Source organism: Panthera onca, chromosome D1, assembly GCF_046562875.1.
Source record: "Panthera onca isolate mPanOnc1 chromosome D1, mPanOnc1 haplotype 2, whole genome shotgun sequence".
Classification (NCBI taxonomy): Eukaryota; Metazoa; Chordata; class Mammalia; order Carnivora; family Felidae; genus Panthera; species Panthera onca.
Genome location: NC_138348.1, coordinates 45,536,390 through 45,557,539, shown reverse-complemented (window position 1 = coordinate 45,557,539; position 21,150 = coordinate 45,536,390). Strand labels below are relative to the sequence as shown.

Sequence of the window (21,150 nt, the reverse complement as noted above, 5' to 3'; positions counted from 1 at the left end):
TACTTAAAAAATAAAATCTTAAAAAAAAAAAAAAAACAAAAGAAAAGAGAAGAAAGTTGTTGTACCCAAGGAGCCTTCAGTTTAATCTGTTGGTAAAAAATAATCCAAGGCCATGTATAATGCCAATAAAGTAGTCTAGACTACCAATAAGTACTACAGGAATTCAGAGACCAGAGGGATTTTTGTGAGTTGTTATGGTAGGGAGGAGGCCTCTTAGAAATGAGCAGGTTTAATCCAGACCTTTAAGGATGGGTAGAATTTAGATTCACAGACCAGGGAGTGGATGGAGTGGGGGGACATAGCACCATTAAAAGCGCAGAGGTAGGAATGACCAACCTGCATAGAGACTTGCCTAGAATGGAGAGTTCTCAAATAGTGGTGGGAATTTAAGTTTGGAAAATTAGTCAGTGCCTAAACATGATGCATGCCATTTCAGATGATACCAATTGGTAATATATACAGAGTTCTTATGATGTCCTTAGCACCTCACGTGTATTATCGGATTTAATGCCCACAAAACCCCACGTAGTGGAACTATCGTTAGCATCACTGTAGAGAGGACGAACTTGAAGCACAGAGTGATCCAGAGACCTCCCTAAGGTAGAGGGTCCAAGCTTAAAAACCAAGTCATAGAAGCTCTTGACCATTGGACTCTGCTGTCTCCCAGTGTCCTCCACCTGCAGGATTTGGATTTAGTTGGGGTGTTAGAGTCATGAGCTGAAAGTGAACAAGGCTCTATTTAGCCCACTCCTTCATATTGTAGATGAAGAAACTGCAGGTTAAGTGACAAGTTAAAGTTTACCTGGTGAGGTAGAGACTGCTAAGCAGTGGAAGGAGAATCACTGAAGTTGTTTCCACTGTGATTATGATTACCATTTCAGTGATGTGAAATAATTATCCCTAGAGCATTAGTCCAGTGTGAGCGTTTCTGTTGGACTGAAGAAAACAAAGAAGGACTAGCTGCAGCAGAGACCTGATAGGAGGCTGCTAGCTGAATCCAGACAGGAGTTGGAGGGAGCCAGAGCTGGGAATTGTCAATTATGTTAATCGGCATGGCTGTTTTCTGTCACCCTTTAGATCTTTAGAGTGCAGGCAACATCTGCCTGTGAGTGCCTTTCAAGTATGTGAATCTGCACTGTACTGTGACCGAAATGCCTTGCTTAATGAATTCTCCAGAAGCAAAGCACCATTATGGAAGTTGAATGTTTAAAAAACAAATACCCACATTTTCTGGAAAGAGCACCAGATTAGGAACAAGATAACTTGCATTCTAGGCTGCTTCTGCTACTTAAGCACCAGATAGCCTAAGTCAGATTACCTAAATGTCTCAAACTGTGGCTGATTCCTTATCAGTGGCACAGGTGTAACAATTCTCATCCAGCCCCTTACAGTGTGGTTCTGATGCTGGAGTGAGATAAGGAAAGAATAAGGGGTTTGAAAGCTGCAACGTTGCTCCCTGGTTGAAGGGGGGCAGCCATCGTAGTTTTAATAGTGAAGGTGTACTGGCCTTGCAGGGATAGTCTGGAGGAGCTGAAGGAAGTTTCCGCCCCCAGGGCTTGTTTGGGGATGAGGCGCTGTCCACCAGATGGGTGCTGACGGGCCTCACTTTGCTGGGTATGACCATATTTTAAAGGTGACAATGTATTTCACCCTAGAAATGGGGAGCCACAGCCTGGGCATGACTGGAAGGTTAGGCACAGATATTCACGTTAATCTCTTCTCTGGACACACCTCTCAGGATAATGATGAGCAGGTGTGAGCCAGAAAACAAAGTGCCAGGATCTAGCTAACTGGCCAGTTGGGTATGCTTGGATGTTTCACCTATCCTGGGGCATGAGGCAGAAATCCAGAAGAACCTTGATTAGCCTAGGAGCTAATGGGTGAGCCAGCATGCTGTCCAGGTAAAACCTGATTACAAAGCCCGTAGCAAAGTCTTGACTGGAGATGTGCCACATCTTAATTTTTCTTAGTTTTGCATGGATGATGATGAAGATGATGATGATGATGATGATGATGATGATGATGATGATTCATAGCAATATCTAACCTTTGAGTATTTGCCATATGCCAAGAACTGTGCAAAGTGCTTATATGCCTTTTCCCACTTAATACAGTAGCCCTGTGGGGTGGACACTGGCAATCTCACTTTCTAATTAGGGAGACCGAGACCCAGAGATGCTTCAGATAACACACAGTGGGTGGGAAAGCCATGATTCAGACCCAGGACAGTCTCCGGAGCCTGTAATCTCAACTGTTACCTTCTTTCTTCCTTTTCCTGGCACCCCACATGCTTCCTGCCCCTGGTTTTGAGGTTTCTGACAGCACGGTGGATCTCCGGAAGGCATTTTTGGTTGATAAATGACATGTCACCCAGTGGCCTCAGCTCACTGTGGCTTGCTCTTCTTGGTAGCCCGTGGCTGACATCGAGCAGCTCTCACTGGCTGCTTAAAGCTCATGAGCAAAATGATGCCAACACTGAATGTAGCAGATTGACTAACTCTTGCTGGCTAATGCATGTGGGAATTTTAAGGAAAGAAAAATAAGACAGTGAAAGGGATTGCTCTGGGTCAGTTTTTCAAAAAGTGTAGCTTATACTCTGCTCAGTGTTCTTTACCATGCTTGTCAAAATCTCCCCACAAGAGCCTTTGCAAATGTCAAGATCCTGATGATACTATTTACCTCCATGTGTGATTTACAAAGTAACTTTTGCATGCATTGTCTTGTTTAGTCTTCACCACAGCGCCATGAGGAGAGGTGTTTAGAAAGACTTGTTTTGCTGGCTGTGAAATACTTGGGGAGTTTAAGCGACTGCCTGGGGTCCCAAAGCTAAGTCAGTAGCACCGCCAGGACTTACACACTGCTTTTCTGACTTTAACTCTTGCTCTGTTCCCCAGTTTCTTTTCGCTTTGTCTGTTGAAAATGTTAAGTGATCTGATTTACTGTATTGAGAAGTCAGCAGGGATTATTAAGGTGAAGTATTTTGTGCTACACACTGTTAGAGAATCAGAATAAATAAAAAGTCATGTATGGTTGTTGTGTTGGGCAATTGGTTTGCACCTACTTTGTATGGCATAGGACACACATATAGCTTTGCAGTATATTGTTGGACCAACAGCCCTCTTAGCTTTAAAAGTCCAAAGGCTTTGGGGCACCTGGGTGGCTCAGTCCGTTAAGCGTCCAACTTCAGCTCAGATCATGATCTCACGGTTCATGAGTTCGAGCCCCATGTCTGGCTCTGGGCTCAGAGTCTGGAGCCTGCTTCGGATTCTGTGTCTCCCTCTCTCTCTGCCCTTCCCCCACTTGTGCTCTGTCTCCTCTCTCTCGCTCTCAAAAATAAACATTAAAACAAATTTTTAAAAAAAGTCCAAAGGCTTTAATAGATGATAAAACATGGAATTTATGTAATGTCCTTTAAAAGTTGACCATCAAGTTCTTGGTTAGGAACACAAGCTCCTGTTATCACATTGTTTCCATGGAGAAATTAGCCTTGGCTCACATCATTTCAGCTCTTGGTGCCTTTTCCAGGAATGGAGTGAACTGCTTTAGGAGAGAGAGCTGGTCATTCTTGTCACCTAGAGCTCTCTCCCCTCCTATAAGTGCAGGGGGCTGATTTACTTCTCTGGGCCCTCTCAATTTTTCCTGTGATCTGAACATAAATCATCTGTGAGGTACTGCTAATTTCATTTTTTAGAAGCTTTCCATGAAACAAACCTGAATGGAACGTTTTTCTATATAGGTTTGAACCTCCCCTTTAAAGTATTTAATTGGTGGGGCACCTGGGTGGCTCAGTTGGTTGAGCGTCTGACTTGGTTCAGTTCATGATCTCATGGTTCTCTGAGATCTATGAACCATGATCTCATGGTTCATAGGTTCAAGCCCTGCGTCAGGCTCTGTGCTGACAATTTGGAGCCTGAAGCCTGCTTCGGATTCTGTGTCTCCACCTCTCTCTGTCCCTCCCCCACAGGGCTCTCAAAAATAAATAAACATTTAAGAAAATTATTTTTTAAAAAAGTATTTATTTGGTGGCAAGGGGCTTTACTAGGAGAATGTAAAACTGGTCTCGCTCAAGCCTTTTCAGTTGGGACACCAAGCAAGTTCCTGTATTAAAGAGATCCATGGACCATGGCTGAAACTAGTCCTTAGCAGCCAGTGGTCCAAGCCTTCTATCTTCAACATGTGGCTTCCACTTGATGGTTGAAGGCAGAAGCTTCCATTTTTACCATCTCCTGAGGGAAAAGCTAAGGGGGGAACACCTGCAGTCATTTTAAGGGCAAGACCTGGTAGTAGCACATTCTTTTATTCTAGGGGCCAGAATTAGTTAGTTGTACTAACTAGAGGTACGGCTACATCTTACTACAAAGGAGGCTGAGAAGCATCTTGAGGTGGGAGGTCATGAGTCCAGCAAAAACTGTATTTAAAAGTGGAGAGGATATAGAACATGAGGGGAAATTTGCAGCATGCTGCATTGTGGTACCAGTGGGAAGGATTAAATAGAGTTTGAAGCTGGTGCCAGGAGAGCTGGGAAGATGCCTGAGTCCAGGGTCAGGATCTAGGCAGGCACACAGAAATCTTGGCGTATGTAGCCATCTAGAAGTCAGGGCAACTCATTGCTCAGAGACGAGGCTGCCAGGTAGAACCAAGGTTCCAGAGATGCCGAGGTGCTGGAGGGAATATGAATAATCTAGAAGACTTCAGTTGTCAGAGGAAATTCATCAATGTAAGTGGTACAGTAGAAAGAGCACTGAGCTAGGAGTCAGAAGACCTGGGTTTGAGTCCATCCACTTCTGCTTCATAACCTGGGGCAGAAGGCTTTGATGACCATTTGCTTTATCATCTACAATGTGGGAATAATGGTGATGGCCTTTCCTGTCTCCCAGGCTTAGGGTGAGTAATGGAAGGGGAAGTGCCCTGCAAACTGAGCTCCATGGAAACTGGCATAGCGTCTGTGTTATTCACCTGTATGTCCCCAGCACCTGGTGCAGTGGTGGGGAAAACTTGCATTGTGTGGAGATCTTGGTCCTGGACAGTGTTCTCTGCTAGGCAGAGTTGTTCTTCTGTTCGTCATTGGCCAAGGTCTTCATTGGCCAAGGTAGAGCCACATACCCCACCAGGGTGTGGGCAGACATCAGGGCAGCTCCCAACCAGGTAGCATAGGACATATAATATGTCTTTGGCAGAGCCACTTGCTTACTCCACTGATGAGGTGACAGAATACAACAAAAGGGGAGCTAGGACTTCCATTTGGATGTTATGGTCCCTGAGTATGAAATGATCATTTTTAACTGGTCTGGTCTTCCTGCAGATTAGAAGATGAAACCTTCCCAAAGCTGTTAGAACATGACCTCTTGCTTCAAAATAGTAAGATGTAGTTATAAAATTCCTCTGTTGATTTGGAAAAAAAAAATATGTGGCTTGTTCAAAACAATAAATGTTTACTGAAAATATGATCTAGATAAGAGAATACAAAAACAAGCTTATGGTTTCTATCCCGTGGACTGTTTCTATCCTGGCCAGAGTGATTTTTTTTTTTCTTTTGCTGGAGAAGTGGGGTCTCAGTGGATAATCAAAAAAAAAAAAAATTTTAACTTTGATTCATTTTTTTATTTAATGTGTTTATTCACTAAAGATGATCTTCTTTCCTGGAATACAGTGGAGTATTTTTAACCGGACTTTACTGAAAAAAAAAAAAAAAAAGCAGGAATTGAACTTACATTCACAGTATGCTCTTGACTCTGTTAAAGGCTCAGGCATAGAAGGAGGGAAAAGCACCTAAGTGTTAACAATGGTTCTCATCTCGTAGAATTTGAGGTGATTTCTATTCTCATCTCCTTCCCTGTGGTTTTCTATTTTTCAACAGTGAGCGTGTGTTGCTGTTATAATCATAATCGGCTAGTTAAAAATGAGTCTTATAAATTAATACCCTCCAGCCAAATGAAGAATTTTGATTTTTGGCAACCTGGCCTGGGCTATAGGCTCTCATGTTAACTCAGGCCTATCGAGGTGATTTTCTGACAAGGTAAGGAATTTGTTAGAAAGAGGATGTTTTCCTTTGTGGAAATCAACACAGAAAGCAATCGTTCTGTGACATGTCAGGAAAGATGTCCGGGGGAACTCTGCTCCTGGAATTTGACTAGCCTGTTTTACGGTCACTTAAGGAAATGAACCTTGCAGGTTTCCCATTCACCGTGTGACTGTTCTCCTTTATCTTATACTCCTGTGTTCCTCGGGGACCCCTGGCTCCATCATCCTGGGATCAGGTGACCCTGCCCTTTGTTTTCTCAGACTCTTCCATTACCAATGTCCTCTGTGCATGTTTCCCTCCCTCTGTTTGTGACTGTAGATTTGGTGGTGGCTTCTTCCCACCGCCATGTTTACAGACTGAGGAGAACTAATTGTTGCTCTTTTCTGTCACAGTTGTCCCTTGCCCTTGTCATTGCTCAGGTGAGTGACCTGAGCCGTGCTCTGGGGACAGAATGAAGAGGAGGGGTCAGGGACTGTAGGGAAAGGGTGGGGGTACTGAGCTGACTGCAGGACCTTGGGGAAGTCCCTGGGCCATCCACCTAGCACTTGGCCCGTACCCGGCAGGACGCGCTCTGACACAGCTCCTACAGATGACTGCTTGGTGTTTGAAGCCATGCACTGATCTGTTGAATTCCTGCAATGTGGCAGTCAGTGTTCCAGATGCCGTCAGGGGGCATAGTGATGAGCAAGGCAGACCTGCTGTCTGCTGTCATGGAGCTTTCATTCTCGTGGGAGAGAGAAACGGTTCACAGGGAAATAAACGAAGCTCATTACAGACTGTAAGAGCGGCCCCAGAGATGGTTACATGCACCCTTTTGTAGTGGAGCAGGCGGGCCGGGGTTAGGATGATTCAAAGGCCTGGCTCCTTCTATTTCGCCCCCTGTGCTTTCTAGTGGGGAGGGAGGAGATTCGGGGGGGGGGGGGGGAGGGGTGCGGATATCCCAGTAAAGCTGAGCTGCTTCTCCCATTCAGTCCGCCTGGGCCAGGCCTGGGCGTACAGGTGGAGAGAGCAAAAGCCAAGGCATACCCCGGGGGCACATCCTTCTTTTCTGAAGAGCAAAGAGCCAGTTTGCACAAAGAAGTCCCAATCAGTGCCCGCTGCAGCTTTTTCCATGGCCAAGCTTGTGTTTTCTCTCTTATTTACAACTTGTAACGAGGCCCAGCCTCTCCGTGTCCTTCTAGCAGGATATTGGACTGATCCTTTCAGGGACAGGGTCTTCTATTTTGTTGTTGCCGTTTTAGTTATAGTAACCCCCTCCCTGACACCCTGTTCTCCAGGTCTGGTCTTGAATGTGTTCAGGGTAGTTTACTGTGCCATTGCCCGTCCTGAAACTCTTGATCACTGACACTTACAGGATCTTTGAGCATCACTGTCGGCTTGGCTTTTGGCTGCCCAGAAAAGCTGGAAGTTGGGGAGATGTGAGCTTCCCTGTTGAGTCTTCTTTTCTATTACACTTCTCTGTCAGATCGAGGGCTCAGCCATTGGTCCTGTTCTTTGTGCCCCATCTTTCTGAAAAACCAGGACAGACAGGACCCTGCCTCCCATGAAGACTCCGCACTCTTCCTTCTATAGCCCTTGTTAATGTCTGTGTTTTCTGACCCTTCTTCTCCCGTCTTCCTGTCCAGAGAACAAGGCCTTTGAACTTGCCTCACACTGGCTTGATGCAGTATGGGAAACCAAGTTACCTGCCTCCTGAAGGAGTCTGGGACTCACTTGGCTTCCAGAGCCCCCCCTCACTTCTCTGCCACCCAGAGGATAAGTCATGCCCACGGTGATCATTTAACTCTCCTATCAGGGCCTACAGGAAGGCCCTTTGTTACTCAGTTAATTTTCTTGTGGGAGGGGGGTCTTGTTTACTAGTCTCATCCGTTCTGTGTTGTTACCAATTCTTTAAAAATATATCTGCATATATGCACGTGTAAGGATGTGTGTGTATCTTTTTCTATGGAGAACAAAGGGCTTTGGAATGAGTGTGGCCCTGAGAGGGCCTGGATTTACACCCCGGGAGTGGTCGTCATCCTTTGGGAAATCTACCCCTTGGTCCCAAATATCGACCGACTGAAATTTGTCAAGTTTTGTCCCAACCTTAGTTTCATAGTTTTCCCCCAGTTTCTGAGACAACTTTGGGGTTCCCTGTGTTCAGGGAGGACTTCAGTCATTGGGTCCACCCCTTAAATACACCGACTCAGTGAGGAAAGCCTTTCATGGCTGGCCTCAGGGCCAGGGCTGCTGGGTGGAGTGTGCCTCTTACAGTCATCATGGCCCGGGCTGTGTGTAGGCCTCCTTTACTTGGCCGTAGCGTGGTGGAGAGTGTCCAGTCTGCTTTGGAATAAGCAGTTTTGTTTAAAACAAGTCGGATCCAAAAGTTGCGTCTTAGGTGGTCTGAATGGCTCCCCTCCCTCCTCATGGGTTTCAGCTGGTTAATATGGTGGCCTGGCTTGGTCCAGGCAGACCAAGGACGTCTGCCTGGACTTCTGGCTGACCGGCACCCCTGCACTCCTCAGCATGAGTTTGCCTCCCTCTGCTAAGGAGGGAAGGAAGAAGTCATCCTTTCCACTGGCTTGAAACAGGACGTGCCTGAGTGAGGCGGCAGGGATGAGGGAGTCATCTATTCATTCAATGTCATCTGAGGGTCCCCCGTGTGCCTGGTATGATGGGAAGCCACTGGAGCATTGAGAGCACGAAGACAATAAGTGATTCATATTTTCTAAAGGTTCTTCTGGCTGCCCATGGACTGAAGTGGGAGGGATAAGCATGGAGCAGGGAGCTGGGTTAGGAGGTGCTTGTTCTAGTCCAAGGAGCCAGACTGGCTTGGATGCCACTGGTAGGCATCTGTGTGAGCAGACAGGGAACAGACAGGCCTTCGCTGGCTGCCATTGTCGTTTTCCCTCGGGCTCTGGATCCTCTGGACCATGAGCCTTCCCTTCCCTAAGTGTGGCAGGCCCTGCCAAACTCCTGCTCCACGGCTGGTGCTGTTCACTCCACCTAGAACGTTCTCTTCCCCCGCTTCCCAATCCCGGTGGTTCTGCTACTGCCTAACCCAGTGACCTTGGGCAAGTTACCAGATCTCTCCTGAGCCTCAATGTCTTCATCTATGAAAGAGTGAGCACAGAACTCCCTCATGGGATTGGGAGGGGAACACTATATGTACTTGAGTGTGATCGTTGCCGTAGCCTCTGCAGTGGTCTTTTATTTCCACCCTTACCCTGCTCTGTATGCGCTCTGCCCAGTGACCCAGTGAGCCGGGGTCCAATCAAGTCGTGCCTCTGGCTCAGAACCCTCTCGACAGTAGCTTCCTGTCTCACTCAAAGGAAAAACCAAATCCTCAGCAGGGCCCCCAGGGCTGCCTGGTGCTTCTCTGACCCCATCTCCCAGCCCAGGGCCTGGTGGGTAACCAAGCAGGCCGGGTCATGCGTAGCTCACTGGTGCATGTGGGTGGTGTCCCCCCCGACCCCGAGTTACGCAGTGCACGACTCATGTGGCCAAATGCACTGATCCCACCTGCCCACCTCTTTCCCCACTTCAGCCACATCAGAGAGAGTCCTTGCTGTTCCGCAAACATGCCAAGCTGGCTTCGGGCTTGGGCTCTTTCCTCTGACTGCTCCCTCTGCCTTGAATGCTCTTCCCCCAGATATTTGTATGGTGTGGTTACTCACCTTCTTCAGGTCTTTTCTCACATGCCACCCTGTGTAAAGTCGTACCATTCAGCCCACTGCCCCCCAGATGTTTCTCTGTTTCCCTTTTGTTTTCTTTTTCCTCTTAGGTCTTAACGTCATCTAACATATTCTGCAGTTTACTTTCTTACTTGGCTTATCGTCTCTCTTCTCAATAGAAGGTAAGCTGCGAGGGCAGAGACCAGTGTTTATTTTGTTCACTGCTGTGTCCCCAGTGCGTGAAATGGTGGCGGGAAGATAGCAGGGGCTCACTAATAAAGGAGTAAATGAGTTTGCAATAAAGCAAGTGGAGTGTTTTGTCCCGTGCTTAGCATAAGTGAGCGCGCAGTAAGCGCTCGCTGCCGTCGTCTTCATCATTGGTATCGATTATCCCTCTGGGACCAGCTCCGCGCGGCCTTCTCTGAGCCCTTCCCCAGCCCCTTCTTGGGTTGAACTGCATCGTGGCCACCTTTGCTCCCTGCTGCCCTTCCTTCTGTGTCCTCTCCCTCCGTGGCATTGATCACACCGCACCAGTGGAACACGTCTCACTCTTTTCCCTGTATGAGCCCAAATACGGACTTGTTCAGATACGGGGCAAATACGGACTTGTTCAGATTTGTACCCTAAGGACCTGTGCCCGTGGGGTAGCACATAGTAGGAGCTCAGGAAGTGTCCACTGGCAGCCATGACAGGTGGAAAGAGCTCTCCAATTCCTCACCAGTGGTCCTGGCTCCAGCATTGCTGTCTAATGTTTGCAGCCCCACTCCCAAGGGGTGTCATGAGAGAGTCTGACAACCACTGAAGTGACAAAATCTCTAGCAGTATGTTTAGAACAAATTTGGGGGAGCAGAGTGCCTCCTGTGCATAGTCCTTTGAATGACGGCATCTGGGTGGCTTGCTCATTCCACAAGTGAGAGTCTGGCCCTTTGGCTGCGCAGGACCCAAGGAGACAGTATGATTCAACTTACGCTCATTCAGTGGAGACCGTGTGAGTAACACCAGTGTATTTGGAGGGGAGAAGCAGAGAAAGCTTGGGCTGGTTCTTGGGGGACTTGGGGTTGGCGGGGAGAGCATGGCTTCTGGGGATGGTATAAGGAAGAGGAGAGCAGCCCCTGCCTGGTCCGGGGAGCAGGGGTGGGTGCCTTGGGAGGCATGATTTGGTAGGTGGTGTGGGCCATATGAGGGGAGACCTTAAATGCCAGGGCAATGAATTTGGCCCCTTGTATTTGGCGGGAAGGGTCCGGTTTAGGGATTCTGATGGATAGGTATAAGAATCAAAAGGGTCAGGGGAGGTGGAGAGGAGCTCTGGAGTCATTGTCACCTGTCCAGAGATAGACTGTCTTGTGAGACCTGCAGGTGGCATACCAGTGCCAGAGGCCATGCCATTAGGGACGGACATTGGCACCCACAGGACAGCAGAGCTTCAGCTGAACCAACAGAGTGCAGGGGACTGAGGAGTTAGAAGTGGGGGCTTAGGGGCACCTGGGTGGCCCAGCCAGTTAAGCATCCGACTTTGGCTCAGGTCATGATCTCATGGTTCATGGGCTTGAGCCCCACGTCAGGCTCTGTGCTGACAGTTCAGAGCCTGGAACCTGCTTCAGATTCTGTCTCCGTCTTTCTCTCAAAAATAAATAAACGTAAAAAAGAAAAAAAAATGGGAGTTTAGCACAGACTGGGTGTAGGAGTGGACTTTTTCTCCTTGAAGGGTACTGTTGGTGTCCCAGGGTCACAGAGATTGTCCTGCCCTGGTCTGGTTGGGCTCACCAATTCATAAGCCACTGTTTCTCTGGAATGAGCTGGTTTTCTACACTCTATACTGGGCCAGTCAGCTCGAATCATCAGTCAGTTTTGTACCAGGGTGCTCTTCAGAAAAGCTTTAAACCCAGGGACTGGCAAACTCAGATTTAAGAGTCAGCATGGCCCATAACTCCCTGTGAGGCCTTGGTCAAGATGCTCATTCTCTTGGGGTGGTTCACTTTCTTTATTTGCCAGGTTAGCAGAACGCTAACCCCCTGGGTTCTAGGCCAGAGCCTCTTATATCCCTCCTGCCCTGGGTCAGGATTAACCCTGCAGGCTTGGGTGGGACTGAACCTTCAGGTGGGAGGCCTCATGGCCACACTGTGGAGAGGACTAGCCTTGACACTGAGTGGCGTTTGAAAATTGTTCACTCACCCAGGGATTGATTCATTCTGCAAAACTAGCGAGGGTTCTCTTCCCATCCCCCTTGCCTGCTTTGGGATGGAATTGCTGAAATGACCTTGGCTTCGGGAAGCAGTCCTGTTTTCCGATTCTGCTCTCCTAAACATGGCCCCTGCCCTGTGCCTAGGGGCCTCATTCTCACATAGCTACCATCATTCCCTCTGGCCTTGTTGCATGAGATCTCCTCTTAGCTTTCTCCTCCTTTCCTTTGCATCTGATTTCTTTTTTTTTTTTTTTAACGTTTATTTATTTTTGAGACAGAGAGAGACAGAGCATGAACAGGGGAGGGGCAGAGAGAGAGGGAGACACAGAATCAGAAGCAGGCTCCAGGCTCTGAGCCATCAGCCCAGAGCCCGACGCGGGGCTCGAACTCATGGACCGCGAGATTGTGACCTGAGCTGAAGTCGAACGCTTAACCGACTGAACCACCCAGGCACCCCCTTTGCATCTGATTTCAAACACCGGGCCTGATCTGCCCAACCAGGGCAACCCTGATGGTTCCAGCACATATGCTCACATATCTGCCTTCCCTTTACTCCTAAGATTATATCCTCAGCCCATTCCATGTGGCTCCCTAGTTTTGATCATGCTCATTTAAGATGGCCACATAATACTCTATCGAGGGAGTGCCTTCAATAAGCCATGAGTTTGTTATGGGGCATTTCACTTGCTTTTAATTTTTGTTCTTTCAGCTAATGCTACATTGGCCATCTTTGTGTATTGCAGAATGATTTTATTACGTTGGCATTTATCTAGCTAATGGCAATGGCCCAAGATCACACAGAGAATCAGAATTTCTTTTTTCAAGAAAAATGTCGTGAAGATATATTTAAAATTTACTTTAAATGCTAGGAATGTTTTTGTTGTATTTTCCACGAATGAAGAAGCAGGGTAACAGTAATGTGAAATGAGATATAAGTGAAAGGCTGTGTATTTACAAGTAATACATGACTTGTTGTTTGTTCCTAAGTGTAGAGGTGAGCCAGTACACTCTCTTAAGGAGTAATTTCTCTGCTCAAATTGAGGAATTCTGTATCCCTATATTTTTGATGCTTTGATTAAAACAGTAAAATAAACAGTGATCACTTGTTCACGATGTTTTTAAGAAATCCCCTACACCTGTTGGGATGAGCACTGGGTGTTGTAGGGAAGCCAATTTGACAATAAATGATATAAAAAAAAGAAAAAAAGAAAAAAGAAATGGAAAAAGCAAGCCCATGAACCATCCCTAAAGCAAGAAAAAGTAAATGGGATTTTCGAGGGGGGAAAAAAACTCCAATGTCTCCTTAAACCAGAACGAGCCTGTCAGGAAGTGCTCCTAGCAGTGGAAGCTAAGATCGTCCAAGACCATCCTGCTGTGGAGCCAAGTGGAAGCAGGTTGCAAACTTGCTGAAACAGTTTGGTTTTTTTGTTGGTCATAAGGAAATAACCAGAATGAAACCAACAAACCAGTGTCAATGACTTGGTTCTGAGTGTTCTTTTTAGCCTGGAATCCATGTGGCTTTGGGGTGACGGGGAAGGCTTCCTCTGCCCAGATGATCTGTCGTTGCTGTTTCAGTCTCTGGTTGATGATTACGTGGACCATTTTAACCGGCAAATGTCAGCTGAGTTGCCGGGAATAAAAACTGGGGAAGAAAACACCCAGTCCCCCCTTGTTTCTGAGGAGCCCACGAACTGGGAGTGGGAAGGACAAAACAAGTCTAAAATTGGTGGTCCTTCACTGGGGACTAAGAAGAGAGTCCTGGGGCAGTCAGCTCTACTCTGTTAGAGAAGAGAGAGGGATTCCATCTCCTCGGGAGGCTAGGGCGGGGACGGGGGATGTCAAGAAAGGTGTTATGGGGGGGGGGGGAGTTGCTGTTGACAGCACTAGAAAGGACTGGCTGAGATGGGACTGGACAGTCCCAGCAAAACAAAAAGGCTGACAGAGGAAATGGAGGTGGAAGGACATGGGGATATGTTTGGGGTTTGGCCGAAGCAGTGTTGCTTTAGGGCATGTATCAAATGCCAGGCTTGGGTCTAAGCACTTCCTATATATTAACTCATCTAATCCCTACAGTGACCCAAGGGGGGCGCTACCATTGCCTCCATCTTACAGATGAAGAAATAGACATAAAGTAACTCATCAACTGCCCAAGATTGTCCTGCTGTAGAGCCAAGATCAGACCCAGTTGGTTTGGCTCCAGAATCTCTGTTCCTAACCACAGAGCTGCCACGCCTCTGATATAGGGGGAGAACAGACACTAGAACCAGAGGCTTGGAGTGCCAGTGATTAGGGGTACCGAGGTGGGAGAGGGGTCAGAGTGGAGATGAAAGGGATTCTAGGGTGGGGATGGGGGAGTTTGCTGAGAGCCGAGGGGCCACAGGTAGAAAGAGCTTCTTGGGGCGGTGGGGGTGGGGTGGGTGATGCTTTGTCTACAAGGCCCAGCACTGCAGAGTTCCATGAGGTGAGATCTAAGAGCAGGTCTGATCCAAGGTCTCCACGGGCGGGCCTCTGGAGATTGCACCGTGCTGTTCATTCTGGAGGGTTCTCTATTTTGAAGATGGCAAAGCAGGCACAGGCTTTGGGTATCATTAGCCGTGTCCTCGTGTGGGTAGAAAGAGATGAACATGACGGAGAGGGGCAGGTGAGAGCTGGCATTGCTAATTTGGTAAACCCGGTGGCTCTTCTGCAGCCTAATGATGTCTGAAAGCTGTTTTCTATGCCGAGGCCCAAGCGTGACTCCCTTATCTGAATGCTGTAGCAATTGCTATTTTTCCTGGGAAATTGGGCCCATGTGGGCCCTGCGTGTGGTTTATTTGAGTTCCATTTTTATAACCTTATTACCTTGTCCCCATGATGCAAGGGGCCTCTCTTTACTGGAGCTTTGCTGTGAAAATTGTTTCTTAAAAGGTACAAAGTGATCTCTCATCATTTGGGTGGCGTTCTTTCCATAGTAGCACTTTTCTGCAGACTGTGCGCACACTTTTCATCACCCCTGACACCAGTTGTCATGTCTTTCTGATCGTTGGCAATTTACTGGGATCTTTTAGGCAGTTCTTAAATCTCACTACCTAGGTGTTTGTCACGATTTCTTCCAGAAGAGTTTGTGCATTTAAATATCCATTCAACTTCTGCTGCAAAGTATGGCTCTCCCGATGACCTTGCTAGGGCCTAACACCCAGTCTTGTCCTCTGGCCTTGAGTTGATAACAATAGCAATTAGCATTTATGGAACCTGAGCTGTTATTAGGCACTGTACTGAGGGATTTATGTAGGGATTTATGTTCACGATCTTAATTATTCCCGGTCTCGATAAAGAAAGTGCTGTTACTTCTGCCATTTTACAGATGAAGAAAATGAGTATTAAAGAGGTAGAGTATCTTGCTCCAGGTTGCACAGCTAATAAATGGCAGAGCTGGGCCTCAACCCAGGCCCTCCTGACCTTGGAGCCCATGTACTTCATTCATTCATTCAGTCAGTCAGTCAGTCATTCAACAATAAGTGATTGTTCATAACATGGCCAGCACTGTTCTAGACCCAGGGGATACAGCAAAGGAAAAAATAAAAAGCAAAAATTTCCTGCCTTTAGTTCACATTCAGATTTGGGGGGATAGAAAACAAAATAATAAAATACACATGGTATAAAATCCAATATGGTAATAAGATTATGGTGAAAAATAAAGCAAGGAGGTTGGCTAAGAAGTGTTAGGAGAATTTTAGAGTAGTCAGAGAAGGTCTCGTTGAGAAGGAGACCAAGCTGTTAGGTTAAGTAGCAAACAAACCCCTGAATCTCAGTGTTATCGACCCAAGAAAACATTATTTCTTGTACAGAAAAATTCCAGTTTGGCTGCTCCTTCTTTGTGGTTACCGAGGGACCCACATTCCTTATATCTTATGGCTCTGCCCTCTTTAAGGCCCTCAGATTGCTTTCCATTCAGCTGGAGGATGAATAAGAAGAGAGATGGTCTTGTGGGGAAGTTTTTGTATTTTTATTAAATTTTTTTAAATGTTTATTTATTTTGAGAGAGAGAGAGAGAAAGAGAGAGAGAGAGAGAGAGAGAATCCCAAGCAGGCTCTGCACGATAAGTGTAGAGCCCAATGTGGGGCTCAACCTCACGAACCGTAAGGTCATGACCTGAGCCGAAATCAAGAGTCCGGTGCTTAATTGACTAAGGCACCAATATGCCCCTTGTGGGGAACTTTTTATGGGCCAGTCTGGAAGGAGCACTCATCTCTCCCACCCATTGGTGAGAACTCAGTCACATGTTTACTTCTAACTACAAGGGAGGCTTTTGGGAAATAGAGTCTAGCCATGTGCCCCCAAGAAAAAAGAAATGGGCTTTTGTGAACTTGTACCATAGTGTATACTGTAGCGAATGAAGTGAAGAAGTGAGTTGTATGTTTAACTGGGGAAAGAGCATTAGGGTATAGGAACAGCAGGGTAAAGATGGCCAGGGTGGCTGGAATGCAGTGAGGAGAAGACAAGGAGGGGGGTGGTAGGACAGAAAGCAAGAAAAGGAAAGTCCACATGGCAATGAGGAAGTGTGAGGAGACCAGGTTGAGAATGAGGGTTCTAGCTTGGGCAACCAGCTAAGGCTGGGAAGACCAGGAGGAGTCTATGGTGCAGCAGAACGGGTGCCTTCCAGGCATTTTAGAGCACATCTGGAAGACTGGACTAACTGTGCTGTCCTTCAGGGAAGCCTCCATAGCGCTAAAGGTATGGCTGCTGTGTAAAAATCCAAGGAGCACACATTCCAGGTAAAGAGAAAAAACAGATATGGGAAAAACACAGATAATGGGAAATTTATATGATGTGCCAGTTGGGACTCCTGCTAGTGGAGGCATAAGCGGGGAGTTACTGGTTCCGTAGTCGGGCAGGATGCTACAGGAGTTCACAAAAGGAAGGGGTTCCAGAATGGGAGTTGACGCTGCCAGTGGTCCGTCTGGCTCCCTGTCTGCTATTCTTTGTATGTTGGCATCAGTCTTTTCTACTGCAGATGGACCGTGCTCCTCGTGGGGGCACCACTGCTGGCAGACCCAGTCCAGCAATTGCAGTGAAGGGACAACTCCTTTCTCTGCATCTATATGTCAGTTCTAGAGCAAGTCTCTGCCTGGCTTAGGTTGGATGTTGTGCCTGTCATTGCAGCCAGGGAGTGGAGTAGTCTAATCGGGCTGGACCATTTGCCCACCCTTGTTGGGGCCTTCATGGTCTTTTTTAAGAAGGCAGAAGAAAAGCATGTATGGAAAATAAAAAAAGAGTATTTAGCATGGTTTCTGTGTTTTGAAGAATTTATGGTACAACAAGGTAGGAACTCTTTGGGGAGTTTTAAACAGAGGACTTGATCATATTTAGGTTTTATTAAAAGTCATTACAGACACTGTGTCTGGGTTTGTGGTTGGAAATAAATAAGTGAGTAGAGGTTAGGAGGTTGCCACTGTAGCTGTAAGGAGAGCCGAAGAGACCTGAGCCAATTAAAGCCCTTAGTTGTGTCATTTGGACTTCACCTCCAGCCGCCCCACCGGTAAAGAGGAGTGGGAGAAAGTCTAGAGACAATGAGGCAACCAGGGCTTGGTGACCAGTTGGAGGAGGCAAGAAAAAGAGGGGCTTAAGGAGGATCCCCCCCACCACCACCAAGGGGGGTAATAACTATTCTCCAGAAGGCTAGATTTACCTTTGGAAACCAGTTATTAAGTGGTAGCAGACTTGACATATCTTATGTACTTCTTGAGAAATGTGAGTGCTGTTGGCTTTTTGTGGTGCCTCAACTGGAAAAGGAAGCTGACTGATTGTATTTGTCTCCCTTTAAAGTTTCCTTTCTTTTTGCAATCAGATAATAGGAGCCACAGCCAGGACTGCCATTTGACAGATGGATGGGAGCTGGGCCCTGGCCCGAAGACCTTTCCTCCCCCCCCATGCCTGCCCCTGGGCCTGCAGGTCTACTTTATAAACATTCATCTCCTTGGCATTGGCCTTGCTAGGAAGGCTTTTCAGGATTTTAAGCAAAGAAATGACCTGTTCTGACTTACGTTGTGACCAGTTCCCTCCTGTACTGGGAATAGACTGTGGATGGAGGGAGGAGTGTTACCAAGAGCCAAAGTGCAAGGGAGGGGTGGGGGGCAGGCACACCTGTGCAGGGGCTGTTGTAATCAGCTATATTGGTAATGGTGGAGGGGGTGAGAAATGGTCATGTTCTGAATATATTTTGAAGTACAAACCAATTTTGGTGAGGATTGGATATGGAGCAAGAGAGAGGAGACAAGAATGACTCTATAAACGTTTTGGCCTGGACAACTTGACGAACGTTGTCTTTAGCCTGATATGGGGAACACTTGGAGGAGCAGGTCTGGGGGAAGGCCAGGGGTCGGCACTGGACATGTTAAGTTTGGGACATTGAACATGACTTACACAGAGCTCCTATTTGACATCTTACTTGAAGCGGGCAGTTGGATATATCCTACCAGCCAGGAGTTAAAGGAGAGGTCCGGGCTTGGAGAAAAATCTGGGCATCCTCAGCATACAAATGGTATCTGAATCCGTGACATTAGGCGAAATCACCGAGGGGTGACTAAAGGCATACAGAGAAGAGATGAGAATGAGGCCTGAGCCCCGGGACACTCTGACATTGAGAGGCAAGGAGAGAAGGAAAAACCAGCAAAAGGAAAGAACAGCCAGTGAGAAACAGCGGGCAGAAAACAAGAGTGCTGTCCTAGAAGCCAAGTGAAAGGAGTCATCAAGCAAGAGGGAATGGTTTACTGATATCAAGAGCTATAAGACAAAGACTAAGTCTTGCCCGTTGGGTCTGGCAACATGGAGGACAGGCCAAGTGCATGTTCTGGACCAGAGCTTAACCTCTCAAAAGAAGCCACAGTTTACCCACTGAAGAAGAATACAGTTGTGCAAAACAGGATTGCTGTAGATTGATTGAAAGAAATCCAAGAATGATGAAGACAGTGCCATGGGCGTCTAGTGCTATGGGACAGCCCTTCTGGCTTTTGTGAGGAGGGTTGAGGTCAGATTCATTCGTGTCTTTATCCAGCATTTATTCATTCCACAGAAATATACTGGGTTTCAGAGACTGGGGGTAAGGGTGGGGGGAAAGGGAGACCATGTAGTCATCATTTAATGGGTATAGAGTTTCAGTTTTGTGGAAAAGAGTTCTGGAGATGGATGGTGGTAATGGTTACACAGTAACACAAACGTGTTAATACCACTGAGCCATATACCTGAAAATGGTTAAGATCATAAATTTTCTGCTATGTATGTTTTAACACACACACACACACACACGAGAGAGAGAGAGACAAAAAAAAAAACAAAACAACTTATTGGCCCCATCATGAACTGGGTCTGGGACATAGTGTTTGAAATGGATGGCATTTCAATAGGAGATAATTTGGAGGGAAGGGAAGAAGGACCTCCAGCTGGAGGGAATACAGAGAAGGCCCGCTATCAGGCCTGTTTGTCTGGATTGTGGGGTCAGTGGGGGAGGCCACTCGAGCTGAGGCTGTGGACTCAGGCTGGGCCAGTTCGTGCAGGCCTGGCAGCCTGCTTACGGAGTTGGGCTTGCCTTCTTAGATTCTGGAAGCCTCTGAAGGCTCTCTGCCCAGGGGAGTGTCATTCCAAAGGTGTGCATTTAGACCATTAATCTCATGAACCCTTCCTGTTAAGCCATTGCTTATTAAAAGCAGTGGGATTGAGGCATGCCTTTCTATAGGGAAAATTGTGATCAAGCAGAATTTTCAATACCCAGGCATGTGGTAATGAATTAAGTGGGTTGTTTTTCCTCACATTTTACAAATATTTATTGAAGACTACCTAAATGCCCACAGCGTTCTAGGCAGTGGGGTAAGAGTAGGGGTAAATTTAACAGGCCTCTTCTCTTGAAAAGCCTAGACTCTAGGGACCCCCATTCCTAAATAAGAAATTATGCTCCCGTGTCACATGTTGCCATAAATGTCTCGCCATGAGAGAGTTCCATGGGAACTGAGAGGGGGAGGTGCCCGGCTTGCTGGGGACACTGGGGAGGCTTCTTAGGGAAAGACTGTCCAGTAGATTTGAAAAATGAGCACAATTTTCTGGGCAAAGTAACAGAAATGGGCATCCTGAGAGGATGGTAAATCAAAACCTACTGGGGGCTGTAAATTGAAAGACAGTGTATAAATAGCCTCTCTTAAGCTGAACTCTTATTTCGTTGGCTTTAGGTGGTGCTGACTAGAGTGCACGCATTTGGACCCAAGCTTAACTTTTCAAATGTGGAATCCTAGGCCTTCACTGGTAAGTTTGTTTGATGCCTTCTTACCAAATTATGCTGTTGAGGATCGGTATTTGGAATAAAGGGCAAGAAAGTTATCATTGGCACAGCTCTGTGGAGGTTACCAAGCCTAGACTCTAGAGAAGCCGGTAGTACAGGCAGAAGGGATCCACAGGAGAAGTGAAATTTCACTGTAGGTTTATGAAGTAGATGCTCTGGAGGGGCATCCAGGAGGTGTAGGGGGTGGACGCACCCAGGCTCATGGCAGGGTGGGCTTTGGCTGGGTTTTGAAGGAAAAATCCGGAGAAGAGTGAAATAAGGTTTTCGGGTTTGAGAAAGTGGGCGTAAGACACAAAGGCAGTGGGCTCAGCAACAGACCCACAGGAGCAAGAGCTTCAGAGGAGTCATGGGCCAGACCTTTGGCAAGAGATGATTGTTCTAGACCAGGGTCAGCAAACTTCTTCTGTAAAAGGTCAGACGGTAAATATTTTTGACTTCATAGGCCATGCGGTCTCTATCACAGCTACTCCGCTCTGCTGTTGTAGCATGAAAGCAGCTATGAATGAATGGGCACCGCTGGGTCCCAGTAAAGCTTTATTTACAAAAACAGGCGGTAGGTAGGATTTGGCCTGTGGGCTGTTGTTTGCAGACTCCTTCTCTGGACCCTGAATGTCAGGCTAAGGCACTTGGACTTTGTCCTGGAGGCAGTGGGAAGCCATTGAGGTTATTTTGGGAAAAGAAGTGAAATGGCAGAAGCGACATGCTAGGACCGTTCTTCTCATAGCTGGACAGGAGGCATGGGGCTTGTTCAAAGGAACAGCAGCAATCTGCGCATGATGGCATGTGGTTAACAGTGGTGAAAATGGGGGCAAAGGACCAATAGAAGAGCTGTCGCAAAGGGAGAACCATAGAATTTACAGTCTTCTTAGACTTTAAGAACAGGAGCCAAAGAAAATGGAAGTTTAAACTTGGTGGTTCACAGGGGCATCATTGGCACATGTAGACATTGGAGACTGAGGGGGGTAGTTGGTGCATCTGGTTTTAG

General features: G+C 47.0%; 1 protein-coding gene across 10 annotated transcripts in view; it reads left to right on the top strand.

Moving 5' to 3' along the window:
* The window catches only part of BMAL1 (basic helix-loop-helix ARNT like 1), a 106,912-nt gene that overhangs the window by 17,231 nt on the left and 68,531 nt on the right, over positions 1-21,150 (top strand). For 9 of the 10 annotated variants that reach the window (XM_078433233.2, XM_078433237.2, XM_060606055.3 and 6 more), the window contains one exon: positions 20,056-20,128. The exons of the other annotated variant lie outside the window; for it this stretch is intronic. The gene's annotated coding sequence lies outside the window, so the exon portion shown is untranslated. The remainder of the gene's footprint in view (positions 1-20,055; positions 20,129-21,150) is intronic. 10 annotated transcript variants of the gene reach the window in all.